Below are 27,407 nucleotides of genomic sequence, written 5' to 3'. Positions count from 1 at the left end.
AGGGTCACGAAACGGGCACAAAATGTGACAGTCGACCCAGAAGTTGGAATGAAGGAGTGAATACCGTTGTTGAGATTAGTACATCGGTCGGAAGCCAGTGAACTTTGTGTGACAGTACACGTGGTCGGGTATTTCAATGCTTGTAGCTGGCTCGTTTGTAGGAGATGAGGACGCATAGTGAGTGCAGCGGCGGCGGCGAGTGCTGACCTTGTGCGGCGGCGCCCCCCCCCCCCCCCCCCCCCCCCACCTCCGCAGCCGGCAGGCGCTCGTTGCCGCCTAGGCCAGTGCTCCGCCGCTGGCGCCGACGTTCGCAGCCGCAGCGCGGAGCCACCATGCGCCTCCCACCAGCCACTGCGCGCTCCCTGAACGTCGGCCGGTACGTATCAGCTGTCACTGCCACACGGCTCAACGCAAAGCGCACTTACCGGCGTTACTAGGCTAGATACCTAATCGTGAGACTAGACGCCACTGCTTATGCGGAAATGTGCCAAAAGGGTAGAGAGCAATATGAGGTAAAAAGAACGAACATGTATATTTCTTGAAGATGCATAGCAGAAGTATCGTGATACAAGTTTACTATTACTATGAGGAGAGGGAGAAGAATGAGGAAAGTTGGCAATTAATTGGGCATGATGTAAATTTGAGTTATACATTATCTTTCTACTGTGAAATGGGCGAAACTGTATCCTCTGATATATGGAAAAAGCTGCAGCAGAAAATGGGCTCGGAAGTAGCTCGCCAATGTGTCTGACGTACAGCCGAGCCAATGAGATAATAAATATTGTCACTGTGGACTGCGGACCTGGCAGCTATGTCGACTTACAGTAATCTGTTTCTAAACAATAATCATAATGGAGACTGTGTCAGACAGTTCTATTTTCATATCATCATCTTGCATTTTTCCCAGATCAGGTTGAACATATCTCAATAGACGCGTCTGCGAAAAACTTCGGGTATCAATACCAAACCTCCTAAAAATATTCGTTCCTGGTCCCAGGAGGTTTAGAACGTACTAAATTGTCAATTTGAGATACATGTGGAAAGGTCATTTTTCCATTACACATTTACTGAAATTGCTAGTGTTAAACATTCAGCACACTTTTCATGAAAAACCTGGGAATAAATGCACAGAATACTGAATAAAAATTGGTTCCATACGTCACTTTATAATGGTTGTGTAACAAACAATAAATTCGATTACTAGTAGGAGAAAAAACATTACATATTCACTAACCTACCAAACAGAAACACACATCAGCGAGTAGTTGAATCAGAAACACCCACCCAGTTGTCCTCCTTGTTGACTTGAAGACAACAGATCCAAGTTGTGGCACGACTTAACGATATACGGTAGTCGTTGATGAGTCACGTCCTCAAAGATCTTTCCATAAAATTTTTGTCAGGTGACTTTGGGGTCCAACCACGGGTCCTCATATCCATGGAGCATTCTTCATACTCTTCTAACATAATTCGAGAGTGATGGAGCTATGCATCGCTTCGCTGGAGATACAGATCACCTATAGGGTGCTGGATGCACAGGATCCTACACCAGATTCGAACATAGTTTCCCGGTGAAAGACGATTAAAGGGCTTTGTTTGACCACTCGCTGATGGACCACTCGCTCAAGAGGCATTCGACGTACTCTTTACAACCCACAAGGCGACTCCATTCCATGTGCCTTGACGTACGGTAACCACACGTACAAATGTGGGCAGTTCTATACTTCGCAAGTGGAGTATAGAGTGGCTTTGTATGTTTCGGCTGCTCACTTATTCTGTCGCCTAGCACTGAACACTTATCTTCCGTGATGTGGCCCCCGGCTATACTTGTCGGCGACCTCTGTCTTGAACACACTGCCTGCCTAAGGCACTGCAACTGTCTTTTAATCAAGTACTCCGGATACACACATTCAGTATTGGTGTGTCGAAATTCCGCTGCATGCTTGACCTAGAGACAAGATATTCGATGTGCGGATGTGACTGCGCTGACATGGTACATCATGCTTATCCTGTACTTGAATGTCAGGCCGACGGCCAGAAGAAGTTGTGACGACATCAGGGACACGTGGCGCACCGAACTATTCCATTAGCTGCGGCAATACGAGCGCTCTCACAGCAGTGGTTACGTCTAGTTCTACTGCTCACCAGTGGATTCGTCAGTGCCACATAATTTCATATTAAATATCAACATTACATTAAATGTGAAACCCTAGTTTCGTGCAAAAGTTTCAACTGAGAAAATAATGTTTTGAATGTGATCAAAGACAATTTTGAACACTAATTGCTTGTAGTAAATCAGTCGAGACGACAGATCACTGATGTTACCATGATTCAAACTACACACCAAATTTAGCAGCACACGTGACTATACGTTTGAATAGTGGAAACGTCTCTATCGAACGTTACGTATGATCAGCTGAACTTGTTGCGAATAGACGAATATCAATCCCTTGTTTGATGAGATCACGGGTTGAAATTGAACTGTAACAGAATCCCTGAGGAATTCTGGGAGTTGTCAACTGGAGTTTATAACTTTACGTACCATCGACTTGCATAAATAGACTGTGGAAGTTCGCAGAAGAAAATAAACCAACTCAATTCATATTCTGGAAAATTTTCCGTAATAAATGGGTTACAGCAACAATGCAAGAAAAGTGACGGCACAGATAGGAAACCTGTGGCGATTGTTAATGAAAGGAACCAGAAACAAAACTAGTACTTATTCCCACACTACTTCTTTCAAAAATCACCTCCATAACTATGTCATAGTGATCACTGTGCTGTCTAGGCCTACCACAAACACTCCAGTATCCCAGGAAACTCACTCACACACTTAGAGGCTGCATGTTGGCAACTCTTTTGGAGTGCTGTTTTCTTAACTCTTGAGATCACTGCAGAGAATACCTTACTGAAGTATTTTCTTTTGACCGACATTACATGTTAATGCCCTTTGTGATCTCACTCGCTTCTTAACTTTGATTGGCAGGGCTACTTTTAGGAAGGCGAGTGTACAACAGAATCGAAATTAATGTGCCTCAACGAAGCGTTACGGGATCTCTATTGTTTTCATATACGAAACGACTTATCAGATGGGGTCATGATTATCCTCAAATTGTTCAAAAATGTTCAAATGTGTGTGAAATCCTATGGGACTTAACTGATAAGGTTATCAGTCCCTAAGCTTACACACTACTTAACCTAAATTATTCTAACGCCAAACACACACACCCATGCCCGAGGGAGGACTCGAACCTCCGCCGGGACCAGCCGCACAGTCCATGACTGCAGCGCCTGAGACCGCTCAGCTAATCCCGTGTGGCCTAAAATTCTTCGTTGACGAAACTATTTTTTATGAAGCAGTTTCCTCTCAAGATGTTTGTAAGTAAGTGCATAACGACTTTGAAAAAATTATCAGTTGGCGCAACGAATGTCGACCCCCTTTAAATGTTGATAAACACAAGATAGTGGCCGCAACAAAGGGAGAAAAGTTGGCTGGACTCGATTAGGGGCTCAGTAGCAAGCATCCGAATTTACAGAAAGGCGCTGCTAGAGTCGTACATGTCAGTACAGCCTGAACGGAAGTGCAGCGGGGGACATGATCAGGAAAGTTAAATGGATATCTTTGAGGTAAAAGCTGCGCTGTTTCAACAAAACCCACCTGTATGTCTGTAGTAACCTCGTATACAAGGTAAACACAGCAACTATTCTGTAGTAATTAGTGTGCGTACCGAGGGATATAGGATGCTATTTTTCTCTCGCATCGTACGCAAATGGAACAGAATGAAAAGTTGCTAGAATCGATTCTAAGTACCAGCCACCATGCTCAGTACACTGATTGCCAAGTACATATATGAATTCAATTGTAGATGAGGATACTCTATGCGAAATTAAAATTAATAAATACTGATGAGCCTTAACTGTATGAACAGCCTTTTTTCTTAGGAAGGAGATCGCCTGGTTCACGTAGAGGGGTGGGTATCCCAGTGCGAAATGTTTTCGGAATGCGGTAGGGTAAAACAGTATCATCAGTTGACCCAGTTTCGAAGGACTTTGAAAAGCTGCTGAATTAAGGTACTTTGAGGCACAGCAGGTCAGGATGTCTGGGCTCTGGCAACAAGCGTTATGGAAACGGCGAAGCTCTTGGGCTGTTTACGTCCTGCTAGCATTAGTATCTACTGGAAGTGTACAAATGACAGTTAAAGCTGCAAGTTTGACCATGGTCGGCGATGGCGTGTTAGCACGGTAAAACAATTTCGACGACAAACTTCAAGAAAACTTTCAAATGTGTAAAGCGAGGTGATCTTCAGTGTTTCTACCGGTTTGTATACTTTTAAGTCCAAACGATGTCGTAAGTTACCATTGCAGTGGACACTAGAATGTTGTGAGGATACAGTGGGAAAATGAAACCCAGTGGAGCAATTTTTTTTAATGTATTGGAGTGAGTGACCGGTTTCGACTCTTTCTTAGAATCATCTTCAGACTCTGTAAAGATATATTGCCAAAGTAGTGTAGCCGTTATAAAAGCATATAAAAGATATATATAAATAAGATAAATAATAATAAATTATACCCACAGCGGAGGATGGACACTGCCAGACGAGTTTTGTCGGCCCTCGACGATTGTGTAACTGCTGACTGCATTTTTTCCCCTTTATTGTATTTCGATTCCCCCCAAAGAGGGGGGACGCAGCAGCTTATTACGCTGCTTTGCAGCCTACATACTTTTTAAAACGTAAGAAGAAGTTAAAAAACCATAAAAACAGGCGATAAAACGGGGACTTAAAGTGTAAAACGGCGGAAAATTATGGAACGCTAAAACATAAGGAAACGGTCGGCAAATCTAATAAAAGACACAGGATGCAGACAGGTAACATAGTAGATAGACAATTAAAAACATGGCGACAGTCTGGATTCTGTTCGCAAGAGTTATAAAATCACACCCAGCGACAGTTTGATGGCCGTTTGCAACACTTCGAAAAAGACTATACACTGAACACAGTCCACTAAAATGTTGGCACAAAGGACACACCATAGCCTATGGCAGATGGGGGTGGGGGGGGGGGGGGATGGACCTGGACAGATGAGGGGGAAAACAAGGAGGGAGGAGAGGAGAAACAAAATGTAGGGACCAAAGGAGGGAAAGGACTCATAAGGGGGGGGGGAGGGAGGTCAGACGTGAGAGGGAATGGTAAAATGCAGAGGAGGGAAATGCAAAAGGACTCAGAGGAGAGAAGGGGGACAGAGACAGGGTTGTTGTTGTTGTGGTCTTCAGTCCTGAGACTGGTTTGATGCAGCTCTCCATGCTACCCTATCCTGAGCAAGACTCTTTATCTCCCAGTACCTTCTGCAACCTACATCCTTCTGAATCTGCTTAGTGTATTCATCTCTTGGTCACCCTCTACGATTTTTACCCTCCACACTGCATTCCAATACTAAATTGGTGATCCTTTGATGCCTCAGAACATGTCCTACCAACCGATCCCTTCTTCTGGTCAAGCTGTAACACAAACTTCTTTTCTCCCCAATCCTATTCAATACTTCCTCATTAGTTATGTGATCTACCCATATAATCTTCAGCATTCTTGTGTAGCACCACATTTCGAAAGCTTCTATTCTCTTCTTGTCCAAACTATTTACCGTCCATGTTTCACTTCCATACATGGCTACACTCCATACTAATACTTTCAGAAATGACTTCCTGACACTTAAATCTATACTCGATGTTAACAAATTTCTCTTCTTCAGAAACGCTTTCCTTCCCATTGCCAGTCTACAATTTATATCCTCTCTACTTGGACCATCATCAGTTATTTTGCTCCCCAAATAGCAAAACTCCTTTACTACTTTAAGTGATTATTCGGTAATTTTCACAGAGACAGGGTAGGTGGGAAATAAAGAGTATGGAAGGGGGGGGGGGGAGAGGGAGCCCAAAAAAAGGATGGAGGAAAGTAGGGGGGTGAGGATCATAATTGATAGGAGGGATAAATGGAGGGAGAGAGGGCATCATCCGGGAGAGGGGAGTTGATGGAAGCTACCTTGGGGAAAGGAGATGAAGGGTGTAGAGATGGAGGGTTGGGGGAACACAACAGTGAATACGTGGCAGGCGGCGGGGATGGGAGAGGAGAGGAGCAACCAAGGGGTGAGGGGGATCAAGGCAGCGGGAGGTGTAGAGTATGCGGATATGATCGAAGAATAGGAGCTGATGGGGTAAAGGAATGAGGTCATAGATGATCCTCGTGGGGGACGGGAGGCATATATGGAAGGCGAGGTGGAGTGCATGACGCTCAAGAATCTGAAGGGAGTTATAGAATTTGGGGGGGGGGGGGCAGATATCCAGGTCGGACTGGCATAACAGGGGATGGGACGGAGAAAGGATTTGTAGGTATGGAGGATGGTAGAGGGGTGCAACCCCCATGTCCAGGGAGAGAGGAGTTTGAAGAGTTGGAGGCAGTTGTGGGCTTAGGATTAGATAATGCGGAGATGAGAGATCCAGGTGAGGTGACGGTCAATGGTGAGGCCAAGGTAGGTTAGGGTGGGGTGGGGGGTGTGGCGGATAGGACGGGCGCAGACGGTAAGGGAGATATCCAGTAGCCGGAAAGAGCAGATTGTACGACCTACAATGATTACCTGGGTCTTCGAAGGATTGATTTTCAGGAGCCACTGGTTACACCATGCAGCAAAAAGGTCAAGGTGATTCTGGAGAAGGCGTTGGGACCGTTGGAGGGTAGGAGCGAGGGCGAGGAATACGTTGTCATCGGCAGATTGCAAGAGGTACACTGGAGGGGGAGGGTTGGGGCATATCTGCCGTGTATAGGAGGTAGACCTGACTGCATAGAGGGAACAGATATTAATACGGCTGGACATACCCACTGTTCTGAGTATGACATCACATGAAGCTCATCAGAAAACACCATCATGATTAGACAACTTAATACATAACTGAAGGAACAGTTAAAGTTATAATACCTCATAATGTCAATTATTGATTATTATTCGTCAGTGAATTTTATTTATACTATTAAAATGGTTCATTAGTATGAAATAGAGTATACTGCCCTCTAAACTCAGAACTACAAATCTGCACCAAAGATTGTCGTTGCCCCAGCGCTGACGTGAATATTCGGGGGTTACCATGGAAATGGCGTCCTGTTCCACTGCGGATATGCTGTCAAAGACTGTACTAGCGGGAGTTACGCCGTATGTTACAGTTATGTGCCGTAGAAAAAGGGTTAATTTTGCTTTCTTCTGATGTCAGCGCCATGAAAATAACCGTACTATGGTGGAACCATACAAATATTTCTATAATAACAGTGGAACAATGTTACTAAAGTACGTAAATAGTTGCCGTAGAAACGGCGTCCTAGCCCGGTGAGGCAGGCATCAGATGATCAGAGATTATAGTGTACTGCGAAAGATATCGCAACGGTTGACATTTCGACCACGAAAACAGTGTTTCCATAGATAAATCGGCAGTTGTTATAGAAATAGCGTCTTATTTTCACTGTGACAATATATGGTGCTGTAACAAAGTTATAATTGGCGGAATGTGACGCCTTTGTCAATATATCATAGTATTCGTCATTGTAACAAAATTATACGTCATAAAAGGATAAAATTAAAGGGTTATAATCAGCTTAAAAATCTCTTCACAAGAATTTCTCTATATGAGGTTATAGTATTGGCAATAGGATGCTGTAAAAGTGTATGGTGATTGGTGGGAACAGGTGCCTGATACCGCTATGGCAAAGTACAAAGCGTACATCAAAAAATGTTTATGGACGCTTTGTACTTTTCCATAGCGGTATCAGGCATCTGTTCCCACCAATCACGATACACTTTTACAGAATCCAGTTGCCAATATTATAACCTGACATAGAGAATTTCTTGTGAAGAGATTTTTAAGCAGTTTATAACCCTTTCATTTAATTCTTTTATGACGTATAATTTTGTTACAATGACGAATACTATGCTATGTTGACAAAGGCGTCAAATTCCGCCAATTATAACTTTGTTACAGCACTATATATTATCGCAGTGAAAATAAGACGATATTTCTATAACAAGTGCCGATTTATCTATGCAAACACTGTTTTCGTGCTCCAAATGTCAGCCGTTGTGATATCTTTCGCAGTACACAATAATTTCGCCCGTCCGGTCGGCCGTAGGGTCTAACGCACGGCTTTCCGGGCGGGAAAGAGCGCCTGGTCCACGGCACGAATCCGCCCGGCGGATTTTTGTCGAGTTCCGGTGTACCGGCCAGTCTGTGGATGGTTTTTAGGCGGTTTTCGATCTGCCTCGGCGAATGCGTGCTGGTTCCCCTTATTCCGCTTTAGTTATACTATGTCGGCGATTGCTGGGCAAACAAGTTCTGCACGTACGCGAACACCACCATTACTCTACCACGAAAAAACATAGGGATTACACTCGTCTGGTGTGGTACGTTGCCTGGGGGGGGGGGGGGGGGCACCGGGGACCGAACCGCACAATAACCCTGAATTCGGTGAGGGGTGGCGGATGGGTGAAGTGGACAGCGGTAGTCGTCTTGGGGTTGTGGACCACTGCGGCTGCGGCTGGGACGGAGCCTCTCAGTCGTTTTTAGGTCCCCGGTTAACATACGATACAATACAATACAATACACAATAATCTCTGATCATCTGATGCCTGCCTCACCGAGCTAGGACGCCGTTTCTACGGCAACTATCGATGCACTGTAGTACAACGGTTCCGCTGTTATTATAGAAATATTAGTGTGGTTCCGCCATAGTACAGTTATTTTCATGACGCTGACATCAGAAGAGAGCAAAATTAACTGTTTTTCTATGGCACATAACCGTAACATACTACGTAACTCCCCATAGCACAGTCTTCGACAGCACGTCCACAGCGGAACAGGACGCCATTTCCATTGTAACTCTCGATTATCCACGTCAACGCTGGGGCAACGACAATCGTTGGTGCAGATTTTTAGTTCTGCCTTTACAGGGCAGCATACTCTATCTCATACCAATACACCATTTTAATAGCATAATTGATATTAACTGACGAATAATGATCAATATTTGACATTATGATGTATTATAACTGTAAATGTTCGTTAATAGTTATGTATTAAGTTATCTAATCATGAACGTGTTGTCTGATGGGTTTCATATGATGTCATACTCGGCACGGTGGGTGTGTCCAGCCCTATTAATACCTGTTCCCTCTATACAGTCAGCAGTTACACAAGCGTCGAGGGTCGACGAAACTCATTTGGCAGTATACATCCCCCGCTCTGGGTATAATTTATTACTCTTTATCTCATTTTTATATATTTTTATATATATTTTTATATGCTTATGATAACGTCTACACTACTTTGGTAATATATATTTACAGAGTCTGAAGATGACTATATGAAAGACTCGAAACAGATCTCTCACTCCAATAAATGAATAAAAAATTGCGATCAAGACTATTTTGATTTTAACAAATTTTAAGATCGCTGATATGTTTGCAAACATTCCAAAAACTTAACATCACAGTCATGTTGTTTCCGCACACAGCGTTTTCTACAAGAACGTCTACGTGAAAGATGCACAGACAGACTTAATAAGAGTGTGATGATCGCAATATTACGTTACGAGGCACGGAAATCTGAACATCTCTGGAACCCGCTGTTGTTGCCGAAGACAATCTAAATGTTGTTTATACATCCATTACTGCTCACAGTTTGCTTAACTATCGGAAATTGTCCTAAAAGGCAGTTATAGCTTTCATCATATAAAATATATTAATTAAAATAATTTGAACATAATGAACGGAGATGATATCCGTCCAGAAACACTGGACGTCCATTGTAATGGTTACGTCGTGACAAATGAAAATGTGTGTCGGATCTCCTGCGTATCACAAGCAGTCGTTATAACCGTTCACGTGACAAGAGTGCCCTGCAGTTATTGCCGAAAATGACAACCAGAGGTCGTTGCACGGCGTCTGTGACAGTAGGACCACTAGCGGAACGTACTTGATGGAGCGACCCGGGTGTATCACGGACCAAGGGATGGGATACTAACTATAATGAAAAACTAAAACCAGTAAATGACTACTTGCTCAGGTATAGGTGGCTGTAGCGTTCGAAAATAATAGTTGAGAAAAATCCTTGATATTTAAGTTCTGAGTCGATCCTGGAAGATTAATATTGTCAAAGTGACTTTTTGCGACAACCACTGACTCGAATTTCGTTTTTTAAAAAATTTTCATTTGTTACAATTCATTAATTACAACTGAATCTTTCTACAGTGATTCGAGTAACATAAAGATAAGTTCCATTTGATATGAACACTATAGAATATGCCTGGGCTGCCATTAAAAACCATTTCTAAATTGACAAGCGATATTAATATCATCTGCTTTAATCATGCATGATTATATGGTTCCATCCTCTTCTTGCCACATATCAATGACTTTGCCAGGGAAGATATTAAACCGTAGCTATTTTTTGTGTCGACCAAAATGTCGTCTACACTTTTCATTTATTTTACACAAAAATCAGTAACTTACTTTAGACATATCCTTTATGAATATGACTGTTGCGTGGCCGGGAAAGGTCACGACTGAAAGTGGGTTTCTGTGTTAGTGTCCTAAAGAGATAAAAGAGAATTGTTTAATAAATATCAGTTACTTTCCTCTACGGACAGACTGATGTTTCCAGCAAGTTAGCAGAAGGAAGTAACTATTTTCGGGATAATCACCGTATGTCTACATTAACTGTTAAAAATTTCCATTGCGTACGACAGTTTACTGCTGCGAATACTGGTTGATCATTGTTTTGAAATGAACTTTTTCTCGAGGTGAGTGCTGTCCGGGTAATGCTAATGGCATTCGACGCCTACCCCGTCGTTGGCAACGCTGTGAGTCGGCATTGGTGGTCTATTTTGAAGCACAGTAGTTAATTTTTATTCATTTTTGTTCCATTGGTATTCGCGTGCAATAAATGTACAAAGATGTCCAATTCATGTATTTCATTTCACCCTTTACCGTGGCTTCCTGTAGTGTATTTTGTGTTGGCATTGAGATATACGCAGCCGCATCAGTTCAATATACATTGTGGAATTCTTGTGATGTCGCGTTATTGCAAGATACACCGTAATTACCATGACTTATGGAATAACCCTCGTACAACAGACGGCTAATGGGTAGGTCTGAGAGATAAAATACACAATAATATAAGTCCCAGTAGAAATCCTTGAACAGACAGTAGGTACTGAATGTAATTGACGATCGGATAGAATATAAAAATGTAACAAATGAAACTGGCTAAAGGTACACAAATATCTGAGAATGAGATTGACTGGATGTGCAAAACTGCTAGCTGGAGCAGTAATGCAAAGTAGTTGAAACATCCATGAATAGCGGAAAGATAGGTGAAACATACAAAATTATTGAACTGACCTTTAGAGAAAGGGGAAGCACATGTAGGATTATTAGGAAATCAGATAGCAAGTCAGTAGTAGGCAACGAAAGAAAGTTGAAATGCGAAGCGAGTATATAGGAGAGCTGTAGAATCTCAACCAATTTTACATCATTGTAGAAGAGGAAGACAAAGTAGCTGAGGATGAAATGGGGGATGCGACATTGCGAGAAGAATTCGACAAAGCACTAAAAGATCTAAGTGAAAACAAACCCTTCACTGTACATGCCCTTCAGAATTATTGTGGCATTTGGGAGAGTAGGACATGATAAAAAATGCTCGATTTGATGATCAAGTTATAATATCTTATCAAAACAATCTGGAGACCCATCAGTGGAAACTAATATAGTATTTGTGGAAACTAATATAGGATTTGTCCATCCTCCACCATTTTGACGGCTTGGCCTTTGCTGCAGGCGCTTTCAACGAGGTTTGTCAATGTCTGCGAAGACGTGTTAGCCCGTTCTTCCACAACAGCCGAAATCGGAGAAGGTAGCAACGTGAGACTCAAGTGTCCGGAGGGAAGCCGACGTTCTAACTCATCCCATAGGTCTTCTACTGTGTCCAGATCGGGACTCAGGGCACACCGTTAATTTCAGAAATGTTATTATCCACAAATTATTACCTCACAGATTCTGCATTGGCATGCTGATATAAACAGTAATCGTCTCCGAAATGTTCTTCAGTTCTACAGAATACACATTGCTGTACTATGTGTTGGTATCCTTGAGCATTTAGCGTTTTATTAAGCACAGTAATGGGACAATACGTAACCACGAATAACATCACATGCCGTGATGTCTATACCTCTACTGCATCGTTGACACTATACATGTTGATAAGCAAATTTTTCAGGAATTCGCGAATCCCAAAGCCTTCCGTCAGATTGTCACAGGGTAAAACGTGTTTCATCACACAAAATAATTCGTTGCCAATAATCTACTGTCTAATAGTGTCGCTCTTTATACCCCCTGAAATGTCACTTAGTGTTCACTACAGAAAAGTGTGACTTACGAGGAACTGCTCGACCACTGAAATCAATTCTTTTAGTGCCCTACGCACAGAACGTGTGATAAGTGAACTGCTGATAGTACTTTGGAAATCTCTTTCTCTCTCTCCTTCTCTCTCCTTCGCACACACACATGCACTCACACACACGAGAAAAATCACGTAAGATGACAGACTGAAAACGTACAGTAAAAGGAAAAATCAGGCGAAAGGAGTAAAAGAATAGAAGAGGTAACTGTTGGCTGAACGATCGCTCAGCCAAGAAGAATTAGCGAGCCACTTCGTAAACACCGAAATTCGTTTCTGGTCTCTCATCTCAGTACAACATGCAATCAGAAAAAGTGTGGCTACAGTGGTTTGCTCAGCACAGACAGCACTGAGTGGGTTATCATTTCTCCGGAGTAGGAAGAGATTGTCAGAGACGGGCCATGATATGCGTATAAAAGGCAGGTCGTTCATGATATGGCATGCACAAGTTATGAATAGGATGGCAGGTAAGTAACATGAATGGCTAACTGTAGAGGTGGGGAGAGAATCAAGAACTGTGGATGTAATTTTTTCTTAACTTCTTTAACAGCTCATGGAGTTTACTAGTATAAAGCAAAAATGAACATCTAACAGCATGTGACATATGAACACCATATCAGGAGCGAGCAGTGATACACGACAGTAAAGGCAATGAATCAAAGAAAATTCGCATTCTTGATCACAACTTAATATTGTTGAAAACATTATCGGTTTGGATCTCACAGCAATCATTAGATGAAATTGAAACAAAGCAAAAGTTTCTCGGAATTCTTGAAACAAAAACCAAACTTGCATTACACATACACAGAAAACGTGTCATGAAAAAACTGCGGCGCTGAGGATGCGTGGTCTTAAGGTGAACAGTAGACCAGAATTCGTGATACTTCAGTAATGGATAAAAACTACAAATATTGGTGCTTGTTTCGCTGGTGGAATGATCTGTAACAGAATCTATCATGCAAATATTTTCTGGGAGCAATTTAATTGCCGGAAAGGGCAATCAAACAAAAAATTCCTTTGTTTGTCACGAACACAAAAACGTCAGTTTAGCAAAATGTCGCTGCAGGCGGTACAAATAAATACAAGCCGCTGTCCTTGCAACAACAGCAGGAGGCCCCAGTATGGCATACTTTCCGATCAGCGAAATACAGGGATCAGTGGTGTATTCGTGAATGTTTAATTTTCAGAAACTGAGGAGTACATACAGCAATGCTCTAAGTGGCGTGGTTTATCTCATAAAAAAGCTGAAAATTGTATCATTAATGTAAAATGTATCGTAATGTACAAAAGATAAGAAATAAAATGTCTGAAAGAGAAATACAAATAGTTTGAAGGTGACTTCTGTGCAAGGTGACGTCAGAAGTTGCCTCACTACACGGGGAGACCATCAGCAGGATTGTGCAGACAGTGCCGTAGCCGTCGAAGTGGCAGAGGCGCAAACATTCCCCAGAGAGTACCGGTGATAGCCGTCCAGTTTGATATCAGTGGGCGGTATGGATGTCATCGTGACCGCCAGCTACCACTCCAACTTATGGTTCACGAACGACCGGTAGCCCTTGGAATTTTTGCAGGGGCATCTGTCTGGATTATTGACCACACAACATTAGTCAACAAAGTTTTGGTGTGACGCTGCTATGAACATATGAAAGCAATCCAAAACAACGCCATTTCTTTTAACGAGAGCCTGCAGTTCTATTATACACCGATCAACCAGAACATTATAGCCACCGGCATACTATTGATATAAACCCGTCCTGGCGATAGCAGCGTCACGTGTCGAGGAATGACTCCTAGTGAGACACACGCACGGTACATGTAGTATCAGTGAGTTTACTGTCCGTATGTAGAATGCGGAAGGTGCGAAGTCTATCTGAGTTTGATCGAGAGAAAATTGTGACGGCCCAGAGGCTCTGTACGTGCATTTCGGAAACCGCACGACTTGTCGGGTGTTCGGGGAGTGCTTTGTGTCTTCAACACATGAGGAAACTAATGTGAAACCATGTCTAGACGTCGTAGAATTGGGCAGCCATCCCTCATTACAGACGTCGGACCTCACAGGATGGGAAGACTGGTAAAACATAACAGGCGGCGATTTGTGGGGGAACTAACATCAGACGTTAATGCTGGGCAGAGTACAAGTGTGTCTGACACATAGTGCAGCGAACACTTCTAACGTGGACCTCTGTGGCCGACATCCCATGAATATGCCAATATTACCACCACGACATCGGCAACCACGACTGAAATTTGTGGCACGTAACCACAAGCACTGGACGTTGGCTCAGTGGCAGAGCATCGCATGGTATGATGGAGCCCTTTACCTTTTTCATCAAACCGATGGGAGGGCACGAATCAGTGGCCTTCCAGGGGAACCACCTCTTAACACCTGTAACGGGATGGAGACAAGCTGGCTGCGGCTCCATTATGCCCACGTGGGCATCCATGGGTACAGTGGAGCAGAAGCAAGGGACCATGTCGGCGCAGTGGTTTCGTACACTGGTTGCAGACCACGTACACCCCTTCATGTCTATCATGGTTGCCAATGGCAGTGGTATACTCGAGCAAGATAATGCCCCATTTCACAATATCAGGAGTGTGATGGAATGGTTCGAGGAACAGAGTGAAGAGTTTCGATTGATGTGCTGGACCCCCAACTCACCGGATCTGAACCCGGTCGAACATATCTGGGATGTGGTTGAACGTGGCGTCAGAGCTCATCGCTCCCCTCCCTCCCTCCTCCCTCCGGACTTCACGGGAATTAGGCGACCCGTGTGTGCAGATATGGTGCCAACTCCCTCCAGCGACCTACCAAGGACTCATACCTTCCATGCCACGAAGCGTCGCTCCTGTTAACCGTACCAAAGGTACACCTACCGGAGATTACACTCCTGGAAATGGAAAAAAGAACACATTGACACCGGTGTGTCAGACCCACCATACTTGCTCCGGACACTGCGAGAGGGCTGTACAAGCAATGATCACACGCACGGCACAGCGGACACACCAGGAACTGCGGTGTTGGCCGTCGAATGGCGCTAGCTGCGCAGCATTTGTGCACCGCCGCCGTCAGTGTCAGCCAGTTTGCCGTGGCATACTGAGCTCCATCGCAGTCTTTAACACTGGTAGCATGCCGCGACAGCGTGGACGTGAACCGTATGTGCAGTTGACGGACTTTGAGCGAGGGCGTGTAGTGGGCATGCGGGAGGCCGGGTGGACGTACCGCCGAATTGCTCAACACGTGGGGCGTGAGGTCTCCACAGTACATCGATGTTGTCGCCAGTGGTCGGCGCAAGGTGCACGTACCCGTCGACCTGGGACCGGACCGCAGCGACACACGGATCCCCGCCAAGACCGTTGGATCCTACGCAGTGCCGTAGGGGACCGCACCGCCACTTCCCAGCAAATTAGGGACACTGTTGCTCCTGGGGTATCAGCGAGGACCATTCGCAACCGTCTCCATGAAGCTGGGCTACGGTCCCGCACACTGTTAGGCCGTCTTCCGCTCACGCCCCAACATCGTGCAGCCCGCCTCCAGTGGTGTCGCGATAGGCGTGAATAGAGGGACGAATGGAGACGTGTCGTCTTCAGCAATGAGAGTCGCTTCTGCCTTGGTGCTAATGATGGTCGTATGCGTTTGGCGCCGTGCAGGTGAGCGCCACAATCAGGACTGCATACGACCGAGGCACACAGGGCCAACACCCAGCATCATGGCGTGGGGAGCGATCTCCTACACTGGCCGTACACCTCTGGTGATCGTCGAGGAGACACTGAATAGTGCACGGTACATCCAAACCGTCATCGAACCCATCGTTCTACCATTCCTAGGCCGGCAAGGGAACTTGCTGTTCCAACAGGACAATGCACGTCCGTATGTATCCCGTGCCATCCAACGTGCTCTAGAAGGTGTAAGTCAATTACCCTGGCCAGCAATATATCCGGATCTGTCCCCAATTGAGCATGTTTGGGACTGGATGAAGCGTCGTCTCACGCGGTCTGCACGTCCAGCACGAACGCTGGTCGAACTGAGGCGCCAGGTGGAAATGGCATGGCAAGCCGTTCCACAGGACTACATCCAGCATCTCTACGATCGTCTCCATGGGAGAATAGCAGCCTGCATTGCTGCGAAAGGTGGATATACACTGTACTAGTGCCGACATTGTGCATGCTCTGTTGCCTGTGTCTATGTGCCTGTGGTTCTGTCAGTGTGATCATGTGATGTATCTGACCCCAGGAATGTGTCAATAAAGTTTCCCCTTCCTGGGGCAATGAATTCACGGTGTTCTTATTTCAATTTCCAGGAGTGTATATATGTGGTTATAATGTTCTGGCTGATTAGTGTATGGTTAAAACATGATGGCATCTTATGTGTAAAATAATCAGTGGGATTAAGAAGTCCCGCGCTGGTGCATTTGGATCTCCTAGTGGAGCCTACTGAGGAGGATGTTGTCACTAGGAAAAACGAAATTGACATTCTACGGGACGAAATGTGGACTGTTTCCTTCCTTAAGCGTTTAGGTATACTAGAGAATTTAAAAGAAAAGGAACTGAATAGGTTGAAAGTAGTTTTAGTAGGAAACACTGCAGCACAGTGGCAGGAAGAAAAGGCCATCTGGCAAGGTAAGTACGAAGTTGTTAATACAAAACTGAATAGCAGTAATGCAAGAAAAGATCATGAAGGGCGTACTGAATGTATTATCGTAGCCAAGGTAGATACGAAAGGAAATCTTACCACGGTGATAAAGTTTTATACGTCAGCTAGCTCCGCTGGCGATGAAGGGAATAAAAAAAAATGAGATGTTGCTATGAAATAACGTGACATTTGCTGTAAAACATTTTATTTCAAAAATGTACATGTTTAGTTACCGTCACTCTCTATATACTCCCCTCCTATGTCATTACAACGCTTCATGTTAATTTTCCACTTATGGAAACAGTGCTGGAAGTATTTCACTTTGAGCTCCTTGATGACACGTGCCGCATTTCCTTTCAGTGCTTCAGTAGACTGAAATATTTTTCGTTTTAAGGCAGATCTGAATTTGGGAAATAGGTGAAAGTGACACGGTTCTATTTCAAGCGAATAATGTGAGTGGTCTGAAATGGTATGCTGAATTTCGTTATAAACGTCTAAACACACAATGCGCTATGAGCCGATGCGTTGTCTTGATGCAGAACCCATGACTTGTTCTTGCACAATTCAGATTTGTTTTTTCATATTTTCCCACGGAGTTGAGCAAAAGCCTCAAGATGACGATGATGACTAATAGTTTGACTTTCTGGAACCCAGTGAAAACGCAAAATTAGATGCAATCGAAACAAACTACCATGATGGCTTTAAATCCTGATTTGCTCATTCGAGCTTTCTCCGCTCTCGGAAAAGTTGGGCCCTTTCTATGCGTGGATGGGGACTTAGTTTCTGGATCATAACTGAAAACCAATGATTCGTCGTATGTTATCACTCTTTTCAAGAAATTTTTATCATTTTCAATAGTATTCAAAGTGTCAGTGCAAACAAGTTCACGAGTTTCTTTTTATTCGATAGTGAGAATTTTAGGCACCACTTTCGCACAAATTCTTCTAGTGTTATACTGGTTATGTAAAATTTTCCGTATGAATTCTCTATGAATTCCTACAGTTTCAGTAATCGATAGAATTCCCAATCGACGATCCGATCGAATCAGATTACCTACTTTTTCTATATTTTCATCCATTTCGATGTTGAAGGGCATCCGGAGCGTGAGTCTTCTTCAGCGTCTTCTCAGCCATCTTGGGAACGCTTGAACCACTCAAAAACCGAAGTACGTGATAAAACGTTTTCGCCACTCACTTCTTTAGTAAAAGATAATGTTCAGTAGCAGTTCTTCTAAATTTCATGTTAACCTTCACGACAATTCCTTGTTCTATTACTATACTTATTTTTTTGCGCCAAAACAAGAACTTTACAGTTCTTACACAAATGAAGGGCAGGGCAACACTGATTTTTCTACAGGCATCAAAGGTGCGGTATTGAACTGAGAAGGTCTAACGGTTCACTGCTGTTGCTCTTTCATCTTTGGCACGTGCGTACTATCTCTGTCACAGCATCAGTCGCGTTATTTTCTAGCCACCCATAGTATACACTCCTGGAAATTGAAATAAGAACACCATGAATTCATTGTCCCAGGAAGGGGAAACTTTATTGTCACATTCCTGGGGTCAGATACATCACATGATCACACTGATAGAACCACAGGCACATAGACACAGGCAACAGAGCATGCACAATGTCGGCACTAGTACAGTGTATATCCACCTTTCGCAGCAATGCAGGCTGCTATTCTCCCATGGAGACGATCGTAGAGATGCTGGATGTAGTCCTGTGGAACGGCTTGCCAGGCCATTTCCACCTGGCGCCTCAGTTGGACCAGCGTTCGTGCTGGACGTGCAGACCGCGTGAGACGACGCTTCATCCAGTCCCAAACATGCTCAATGGGGGACAGATCTGGAGATCTTGCTGGCCAGGGTAGTTGACTTACACCTTCTAGAGCACGTTGGGTGGCACGGGATACATGCGGACGTGCATTGTCCTGTTGGAACAACAAGTTCCCTTGCCGGTCTAGGAATGGTAGAACGATGGGTTCGATGACGGTTTGGATGTACCATGCACTATTCAGTGTCCCCTCGACGATCACCAGAGGTGTACGGCCAGTGTAGGAGATCGCTCCCCACACCATGATGCCGGGTGTTGGCCCTGTGTACCTCGGTCGTATGCAGTCCTGATTGTGGCGCTCACCTGCACGGCGCCAAACACGCATACGACCATCATTGGCACCAAGGCTGAAGCGACTCTCATCGCTGAAGACGACACGTCTCCATTCGTCCCTCCATTCACGCCTGTCGCGACACCACTGGAGGCGGGCTGCACGACGTTGGGGCGTGAGCGGAAGACGGCCTAACGGTGTGCGGGACCGTAGCCCAGCTTCATGGAGACAGTTGCGAATGGTCCTCGCCGATACCCCAGGAGCAACAGTGTCCCTAATTTGCTGGGAAGTGGCGGTGCGGTCCCCTACGGCACTGCGTAGGATCCTACGGTCTTGGGGTGCATCCATGCGTCGCTGCGGTCCGGTCCCAGGTCGACGGGCACGTGCACCTTCCGCCGACCACTGGCGACAACATCGATGTACTGTGGAGACCTCACGCCCCACGTGTTGAGCAATTCGGCGGTACGTCTACCCGGCCTCCCGCATGCCCACTATACGCCCTCGCTCAAAGTCCGTCAACTGCACATACGGTTCACGTCCACGGTGTCGCGGTATGCTACCAGTGTTAAAGACTGCGAAGGAGCTCCGTATGCCACGGCAAACTGGCTGACACTGACGGCGGCGGTGCACAAATGCTGCGCAGCTAGCGCCATTCGACGGCCAACACCGCGGTTCCTGGTGTGTCCGCTGTGCCGTGCGTGTGATCATTGCTTGTACAGCCCTCTCGCAGTGTCCGGAGCAAGTATGGTGGGTCTGACACACCGGTGTCAATGTGTTCTTTTTTCCATTTCCAGGAGTGTATATTGAGATAGAGAAACTTTGCACAGTGTTAAGGAAGACGAAAATTTACTTACGTTGTGGATCTTGAATTGGAAATTATAAAAACTAAAAATAATGAAAAATAGAGGGAGAACGGGAGAGCACGGGCTGGGGGAAAGGAATGAAAGAGGTAAAATAGCTGATAGAATTTTTCGCGTAGTATAATTTAATCATCGCTATTACTTGGTTTCAGAATAATGTAAAAAGGATGAATACGTAGAAGAGACTTAGAGACGCTGAAAGGTGTCAGATGGAGTGTATAGTGGTTTGATAGAGATTTTTAAAAAAGATTTTAAACTGTGAGATATTCCCGGGAGCATATGTTGTTTCTGACCATAATTTACTAACTGCAGTTAAGGAGAATGAAGTTTAGATAGGCAGAAAATGAAGTAAATCGAACGCGTATAAATTCAAAGAGCTGGATGTTGTTGGGAGTTTTAGAGGGAACGCACGGCAACGATTGATTGAAACAGGAGGAAGGAATACAATGCAAATATAATGGGAAATTTATTGAGATGAAATAGACAAGGTAACAGAGAATGAAACTGTAAAAAGACAAGACCTGTATGGAGACCTACGATAGTACAGGAAATATTGAATTTAACTGACGACTGAATAAAATGCAGAAATTTAGCAAACGAAGGAGACGAAAGCGAATGAAGGCGTCTAAAATTAGATTAGTAGAAGGGCAAAATGGATAAACAGGAATTACTAGACGACAAATGCAGCGCTGTAGAAGGGTGAAACTGTAGATACGTTACTGCAAGAAGAAACTGACAAAGAACTGAAAGACCTGGGACTGACGTCACTGACTCAGATTTATTGAGACCCCTGAAAGAGTCAGTCATGACGCAAATATTCAGTCTTATGTAAGAGGTACAATCCTAAGAAACAAGCGAAGTAAACTTCAGAATTGGTCAAGAGTGTAATGAATCCAGTTGCAAACAAAGCAGGTGTTGACTGGTGGGTGGTATTACAGACTATCAGTTCATTAAGTTATGACTGCTAAATAGAGACAGAAATTATTCAGAGGACAATGGGAAAACTTATTGAAGACGCCCTCGGGGAAGTGAGTTTGGGTTCCGCAACAATGTAGGAACACACGAGAAAATACTGACCCTATGACCTATCTTAGAACGTAAGTCAAAGAAAGGCAAAAATTTGTAGATTCAGAGAAAACTTTCGACAATATTGTCTAGAATATACCCCTTGAAAATTGAATCTACCAGTGATAAAATACACGGAGCGAAATTTTTGTACAGCTAGTTTAGACATAGAACTACAATTGTAACAGTCGAAGGACATGGAAGATAAGTAGCTATCGAGAATGGCGTGACACAGAGCTCTAGCCTATCCCCGATGTTATGGAATCTTTACAATGAGCAAACAATAAAGGAAACGGAAGATAAACTTGGAGAGACATTCAAAGTTAAGGGAGAAGAATTCAAAACTTTGAGGTGAACTAATGACATCGCATTTTTTTCAGAGACGGCAAAGGACTTGAGAGAGTAGCTGAACCCAATAAATACTGTCTTGAAACCATATTATTAAGTGATCATAAACAAAAGGAAAACAAGGATAACAAATTGCTGTTGAAATGTATCAGGCAATGCACAGTGAATTAAATTAGTAAATGAGTAAATATAAGTAGCAGATGAGTTTTACTATTTAGGAAGTAGATTAACTGATGAGGTCTGAAGTAAGGAGGAAATATAATGCAGGCTGACTATAAGTAGAAATACATTTCTGAATAAGAGCAAAATGTTAACGTTCAATATGAATTTAAATGCTTGGAAACCTTTTCTGAAAATGATGGTCTGGATTGTATCCTTATACATAAGTGAATCGTGCATCATAAACAGTTCATACAACAAGAGGGTGAAATGAAATGAAATGTCGTGTGACGAGGGCCTCCCGTCGTGTAGATCGTTCGCCTGGTGCAAGTCTTTCGATTTGACGCCACTTCGGCGACTTGCGCGTCGATGGGGATGAAATGATGATGATTAGGACAACACAACACCCAGTCCCTGAGCGGAGAAAATCTCCGACCCAGCAGGGAATCGAACCCGGGCACTTTGGATTGACAGTCTGTCGTGCACGCCACTCAGCAACCGGGGACGGACAAGAAGAGGGTAGAAACCTTTGAAATGTGATTTATAAAAGAATGCTGAAGATTAGGTAGATGGATCTGATAACTATTAACGTGATAGTGACTCGAATTGGGGACAAAAGAAATTTGTGTCACAAGCTGACTAAAAGAAATGGTCGGTTCATGGGACACATCCTGAGGCAAAAGGGGAGTTTGGTATTAGAGGGTAGTAGAGGGATGTGGAGGATAAAAATTGTAGAGAGAGGCCAGAGGATCAATAGGTAAGCAAGTTCTAGTGGGTGTAGGTTGCAGTTATGATTCAGAGATTAAGGGGCTTTGATAGGTAGAGCAGAGTGGAGTGCTGTATGCAACCAATCTTCGAAATGAAGCCCATGGCAACAACAAAAGCAACAGTACCAACAAACGACAAAGTGACTTCGTTTTATTAAAAGAGTCAAAGCGATTTGCTGTGGATGGACTCGGAACCATGTGCACAAGGTTAACATGAACTACACAGACTAAACAAGGATGTAGTTCAGGAATATTTTCTGAGTATTTTAGCGTAAGGAACCAAAGGTCTCACTTGGCTGGTTGAAAAATCATAATGTAGATACGAATTATTCTCTTTGTAACAACAGTTGCTTTTGTTTCTGCGAGAACACACTTACAAAAAATGGAGATGTCAATTATATGAATTCACTAAAATGTACTACACAAATTACTGAATAATGCGATCATCGTCAGATGAAATAAGAACATCTTTTTAAATTGTGTGTTTAATATGTACTGTCAGGTTGATGTACAATATTTAAGAAATTAAAAACTTTTCTCACGGATGTGTTGTTCTAAATGTTCACCACTTTGATGACAGCAGAGTATACAGCAACGTTTCATCACCTGTCTGCCGTGCTGCTGAGTCTCAAGAGGGAAAATCCTACCAACCGGAGTCTCGTGAACCAGGCTCCTCTAACGCCCCAGAAACAAGTCCGTTGTTGTCGTGTGTGATGACCGAGGTGACCATGAATCAGGACTAACACGATGGTTGTCGAAACTGATTTGTATGTGGATTCTAATATCGAGCGCACATTGTGCCGACAATTTGTTACGTTTAAATCACGTAGGCTGACGAATTCTCAGCAGCACGTTTTCTAGGAACTGCTGGAGGACATTTTAAACAACGTTTTGTAAACGACTCCCTTCAGTTTATCTGGGAGTACGTAACATTAATTACATAATCGTAACAATACCACTCTATAACCTTACAGCGTTCTTGTTTTACAAGATATACTCCAATGCGATTGTTATATCGCCCTATACCAAGCCATTCCTACAGTTCAGTTTGCTGTCTTTTGTAAACGCTGCAATTGACTGCAAACAACACGAAAACAAGAAAATTTTGGTTTTCTGTACATTGGTGTAGGAACTATTATGCCAACTGCTACTTGACATGGGACTGCCACTGACGTGGGTGTCATTGTTGTTCACTGAAGACTGTCGAAACAGTTTTAACCTGGTGATCAGACCATGTATTATACTAAAGACACGATAGTGACCAATCATGTATAACACATCCTCTTCCAGGTCGAGTGCTCTGGCATACGCTACGCGGCCAATATCAATCTTCCTATCACTGAATGAGTCAGTATATGTTAAACGGCTATGTACAGGTGCAGAAGTAATGTGATGTGGTTGCCGTCGTTTCGGAAACAGCTAACAACAGCGTCCCTGTGCCATACGTCCGTTACGTTCAGTGAACGCCGCACATGATTTGCACTTCAGTCAACATCTCATTTCTGTACAATTAACACTGCCGAAATAACAAACCTGAGACTGGACCGAGCAGTAGTAAGTGGAAGCTTGAGGGCGAAGAGTGAAGTGGGTGTTTCTATTTTGTAAACCAAGTATGGTAAGTGATGGAACAAGCTTCTCTCCAAACAAAACACACAGTGCATACCGTCCCAATTTGTACTCTTGAGCAGATAATTTTAGTGCAATAGAGGCACGAAAAGTCATGGGGTAAGAAATCAAACGTAATACAATTGCCCTGTAATAAGAGGTAGTGTATATCAGCCCCTTTAAGCGCAATTTAAATTCCATCTATGTCTGTGTCTTGAAGGTCAAAGACTTCTATTCGCCGCCGATACCACAATAAATACACCGAAATTTCCCGCTTACCACTTCCTTCATGAGGTCACTAAAAATTATTTTAAAAGAAAAATGTTATTGAACAATTACTGAGAATTATTTTTCTGGGAAGATCTCGAGTGAATAGTGCTAGTGTGGAAGTGTTTAATTCCTCCATCGCGAAGTTGATCATCATGGCGATTAAAGACTTGTACCCTATACTGAAAATTAATGTGACGTCACACATGTGGAGCATCATCGATACCACTTTTCAGACATGTCGCTATAATAGTCAGCCACAAGAGTCCATGAGGCAGCATATCGCTTACCTTTTGCCTGCTCTAAAGTGTCTTCCGATTCCATGTAGTATACATAAACTTTGGTTTCACACCGACAAATCCCCCAATCTACGATCAATTCGTCTCGTCTTTTATCAAGCCGATGATATTATCGTTGCTCAGTTATACATTAAACAAGCATCCAAGTGACACGAATGTTTCAGGATGGCACCTTATCACTTTATATGGATGGAACTTCTTCACACAGTAAATCGGATGTCGATATCCATATAGTGCAACTTTGGTTCTTCAAAATGAGATTTCGCGAATTTATAATAAAAACAGTACTTGTGAAGCTTTGACAGGTGCACTGTACACATAACAACGCGAACAGAAGTTGTCGGAGGATACTTCGTACCAGTATTTGTCAATTTCTCTCCTGCTCCGTTCGCCTATTGTGTGAAGCGAAAATTATTGTCTTTATGGGTCTAAATGCACTCTGGCTTCTCTTATCTTATTTCCTTAATCATTGCGAGATATTTTTACATCAGAATTTCCTCTATTATTGTTTGCCTAAATATATCCATTTGCTTTCCGCGAGAATAGCGTCGCCTGTTTCCTATGATATCTACGAGGATTGGAACTTTAACTGTGGCAGCTATTTATTTACAGCCCATACGAAATAGATACGTGTTTCAAAGTTTTACAGACCTTCACAGTAGTCACTAGCATTGTATATTACCCGTTGCCAGCGATGTGGAAGTCGTAGGATACTCTTAGCAGTGCCACTTGTGTTGACAGTTCGAGCGGCGCGGTCTACTGCCCGACGAATTTGTTGCAGTTCTGGAGCGAATACCGTCAAGTGTTTCCTTCAGTTTAGAAATCGAATTGAACATACGAGGTCTTAAGTCAGGGGAGTGCAGTAGATGGTATAGCACTTAGCAGCCGCATCAGTCAAACAAATCAGTAACAGATGGCACTGTACGTGCTTGAGCATTGTCCTGCAAAATGATTGTCGGGTCGTGCAGAAAGTGTCATCACTTCTGTCACTATGCTGTTCATTTTTGGAACACAGCCTACGACCTGCTTAGAGACAGAAGTGATGAAACTTTCTGCAGGACCTGACCATCATTTTGCAAGACAATGCTCATGCACGTACAGTGGAATCTGTTACTGATTTGCTTCACTGATGGGGCTGCTAAGTGCTATACCATCTACTGCACTCCCATGAATTAAGCCCTCGTAAGCTCAACTTGATTTCTAAACTGGAGGAAATACTTCACGACATTCGCTTCAGAGCTGCTAAAAATTCGTCGGGAAATAGACCGCGCCGCTCGAACTGTCAACACACCTGGCACTGCTAAGAGTATCTTACGACTTCCACATCGCTGGCAACGGGTTACACACAATGCTGGTGACTACTTTAAAGGTCAGTAGAACTTTGAAACACTTATCTGTTTTGTACGAGCTGTAAATAAATAATTGATACTATTAAAGTTCCAGCCCTCGTATTTATATCCTTCGGGCCTTTAGGTTACACATTTATATAGGCTATACCGACCTACAGGGACAGCAAAAACACGTTTCTGAAATCGTAGGATGCACGCTGCTATGAGTACTAGGAACGGACATGATAGCTAGTACTTTATCATAAGTCGCACTAGCGAATTTCTTAGTATATGTACTGCACTTTCGAGATCCCTTCCAACTAATCTAAGTATTCCAACCGTCTTGCCAGTTACATATTCTCGTGTTTACCCTATCTGACGGTGCACATCTTTGTTACTCAGAAATATTTAAAAGAAGTGACAAACACGAGAAGATATTCACGGTCTTTGCTATGGGAATAGTGACAAACGTTTGAGTCAAGATTTTTTAACGGCATTCGAATCAGTCCCATTATCAAAGATCTGTACGTGTGAACACAGTAAAACAATAATTACTGCCATACGAAAGCCATTTGTAACTTTGAGCTATATGCTACAGGAACAATATCAGTCAATTTATTTATGTAATAACGGGACTCGTGTGCTGACACTGTGCTGACAATAGTTAGGGGCCAAACTCGTCTTAGGAAGGCACAGTGCCACTGTATATAGGGTTAGCAACATGCTATTCAGATATGTTAGGTCAAGTCGGCTGTTTTTCTTTTATTCATTACCAGGCTGACTGACCTCAGCGGTCAAAGTTTGGTAGTCTACTCAGGTAATCAGTTTGAGGTTAGTGTGAAGAACATTGTATGACTCATGCATGTACGAGTATATACATGTACAGGGTGATTGAACTGCCTCCACGTATGGGTTTTATGGAACCCGCAACGCCTTCAAGTATCACGTCCAAAAATATTATATTCCATAGCTCGCTACCCTCGACGTATTAGTCCTACAAAATAAATAAATAAACTAGACATTTTTGAAGGGAATTTAATGTAGCTAAATTTTTTACTGGGATACGTTTTTGTTCGAGGCCGTACTTTTTAAATTATTGAATAAAAACATACAAAACGTGACGTACAAACACATTTATCTTGAATAACTTGAAAACCTTGGCCTTCGGCGAAATCATATCCCAGTACGCCATTTAACTACGTTAAACGTCCTACAAAAAGTGCTGTTCATTTTTTACGTGGGAAGTATAGTTTTCACAAAACGAGCGAAAGAATATAAAAATATGACGTGTGATTTTTAAGGTGCTGTGAGTTGCATAAAACCTAGCGGTAGGAGCCGCTGAACCACACTGTGTATGTAAACAAAAACTGAAAGAAAATGAGTAAAGAAACTTTGACATTTGTTCACCCGTAACTGTAAGCTGAATGTAGGACAGTTTCGACGCTACACGTGGCGGTCGTTCGCATCATTATCTTCAGATGTTTT

General features: G+C 43.4%; 1 protein-coding gene across 1 annotated transcript in view; it reads left to right on the top strand.

Moving 5' to 3' along the window:
• The first annotated feature begins 288 nt into the window (after positions 1-288).
• Positions 289-27,407, top strand: part of LOC126298992 (melanopsin-like) — a 179,194-nt gene continuing 152,075 nt past the window's right edge. The window contains exon 1 of the mRNA XM_049990619.1: positions 289-376. The gene's annotated coding sequence lies outside the window, so the exon portion shown is untranslated. The remainder of the gene's footprint in view (positions 377-27,407) is intronic.

Source organism: Schistocerca gregaria, chromosome X (assembly GCF_023897955.1).
Source record: "Schistocerca gregaria isolate iqSchGreg1 chromosome X, iqSchGreg1.2, whole genome shotgun sequence".
NCBI lineage: Eukaryota > Metazoa > Arthropoda > Insecta > Orthoptera > Acrididae > Schistocerca > Schistocerca gregaria.
This window is presented reverse-complemented; position numbering and strand designations above follow the sequence as displayed.